This window comes from Chiloscyllium plagiosum, unplaced genomic scaffold (assembly GCF_004010195.1).
Source record: "Chiloscyllium plagiosum isolate BGI_BamShark_2017 unplaced genomic scaffold, ASM401019v2 scaf_12169, whole genome shotgun sequence".
In the NCBI taxonomy this organism is placed as follows: Eukaryota; Metazoa; Chordata; class Chondrichthyes; order Orectolobiformes; family Hemiscylliidae; genus Chiloscyllium; species Chiloscyllium plagiosum.
In genome coordinates this window covers 27,332-29,627 of record NW_025213284.1, presented here as the reverse complement: position 1 = coordinate 29,627, position 2,296 = coordinate 27,332, and the positions used below count along the sequence as shown (strand labels likewise).

At 50.6% G+C, this 2,296-nt stretch overlaps 1 long non-coding RNA gene across 1 annotated transcript in view; it reads left to right on the top strand.

The window, feature by feature from the left end:
- Window positions 1-791: 791 nt before the first annotated feature.
- The window catches only part of LOC122547597, a 4,954-nt gene continuing 3,449 nt past the window's right edge, over window positions 792-2,296 (top strand). The window contains exon 1 of the long non-coding RNA XR_006311037.1: window positions 792-804. This is a non-coding gene — a long non-coding RNA (uncharacterized LOC122547597). The remainder of the gene's footprint in view (window positions 805-2,296) is intronic.

Below are 2,296 nucleotides of genomic sequence, written 5' to 3'. Positions count from 1 at the left end.
AAAAAGGAGATTGAGGGGGGACCTGATTGAGGTTTACAAAAGCATGAAGGGTATAGACAGGGTGGATAAAGACAAGCTTTTTCCCAGGGTGAAGGACTCAGTAACGAGAGGTCACGCTTTCAAGGTGAGAGGTGGAAAGTTTAAGGGAGTAAGTACTTCACACAGAGGGTGGTGGGCATCTGGAACGCGTTGCCAGGAGAGGTGGTAGAGGCAGGCATGGTAGATTCATTTAAGATGTGTCTGGACAGATGCATGAGTAGGTGGGGAGCAGAGGGATACAGATGCTTAGGAATTGACCGACAGGTTTAGACAGTGGATTTGGATTGGCTCAGGCTTGGAGGGGCCGAAGGGCCTGTTCCAGGGCTGTAAATTTTCTTTGCTCTTTCTTTCTTTAACAATAGGTGCCATGTCAGCTCAGGCAATGCATTAACGGTGCGAGGTGCCCTGTGTGAGGCTGTCCATGCCCCAATGTTCAGACTGGTACTATTTCTTAAAAAAAGAGGGATTTACAGAATCTTACATGGATTCATGCAGTTTTTGAGCAAAATAAAATGTAATTCTGCAAGTACAAATTCACCCCACAAACTTACATGTGTGTGTGTGTGTGAGCATCTGTGAGAGAGTGTTGTGTATGTGTGAGAGTGTGAGTGTAAAGGGGTATAGGTCTGTGAGAGGGTGTGTGTGAATGTGGGAGTGTAGTGTGAGCGTATGAGAGACAGACTGTGTATGAGAGAGGGTCTGTGTGAGTGAATGGGTCTGTAGGAATGTGTGTGTGTGTGTCTATCTGTCTGTGTCTGTGTGTGTGTGTGTCTATCTGTCTGTGTGTGTCTATCTGTCTGTGTCTGTGTCTGTGTCTGTGTGTGTGTGTGTGTCTATCTGTCTGTGTCTGTGTGTGTGTGTGTGTGCATAATGCAATGGGGTCACCTGTAGCGCGACATGAACCCAAGGTCCCAGTTGAGGCCCTCCCCATGGGGACTGAACTTGGTGACCAGCCTCTGCTTGGCCACTTTCCTCTGCTGCCTGTCCTGAAGTCCGCCTTGGAGGATGGTCACCCGAAGGTCCGAGGTCGAATGTCCAACTGGGAGGGAACCCTCCTGTCTGTTAACTGTTGTGTGGTGTCCATCCATCCGTTACCGTAGCCTCTGTTTGGTCTCACCAATGTACCAGGCCCCAGGCCATCCTTGCCCGCAGCGTATGAGATAGACAACGTTGGCTGAGTCACATGAGTACCTGCCGTGTACACGATGGGAGGTGTCCCCACGTGTAATGGTGGTATCTGTATCGAGTGGTTTGAGTGGTTCGGTGACAGTCTCCTGCCTCTGGCCCATCTCCCTGCCCACCATTTTCCATCCAAGTGCCCATCCAGTGCCTCTGGGATGGAACGTTGCCCCTGTCGTGTTTGGAGTTGATTTATTGAGGTCACGTGTACCCGAGTGCAGGGGAAAGTTTTGTTTGGCGAGCGGTAACAGGTAGAGGTCATAGCAAATGCAAGTATACAGGTGACAGGGCGCTTGGACTGAGTGAGGCGTACAGGGTTACGACTGCACGGGGAGGGTCCCCAAAAGCGAGATCAACCTGATCTGAAGCGAGAGATGTCCATCCAACAGCCTAATAACTGTTCTCCCTGAAGTTGCCAGTGCGTGTTCAAGCTTCTGCCTGGCGGAAGAGATCGGAGGAGAGCGTTCCCGGGTTGCTGATGCTGGCAGGCTTTCCACAGCCAAGAGGAGTGGAGCTGGAGTCCGTGGATGGGAGCTTGGTTCCCCTGACCCTTGTGAGGAAGAAGAGCCGTCGTTTTATCTCCTTGACTGTCACATCTATGTGGGAAGATCAGGACAGATTGTGGGTTATCGTCACTCTGAGAAACTTGACGCTGTCCACCCTCTCCACCTCCCCTCCGTCAATCGAGATACCATGAGGCATAGGAGAAAATGAGGCATAGGTTTAATGATTTTTGAGTGCGAGCTGCAGCAGGGATATGACAAACCTGGAAGACTGCAGCTAAGGTAAGGCAGTTTTTATTAAAATTACTTACTGGTAGCAGACAGCGGTGTTTTGATAGATTAGATTAGATTATTTACAGTGTGGAAACAGGCCCTTCGGCCCAACAAGTCCATACCGACCCGCCGAAGGGCAACCCCACCCATTCCTGAAGAAGGGCTCATGCCCGAAACGTCGATTCTCCTGTTCCTTGGATGCTGCCTGACCTGCTGCGCTTTTCCAGCAACACATTTCCAGAACCCCACCCATTCCCCTACATTTACCCCTTACCTAACACTACGGGCAATTTAGCATGGCC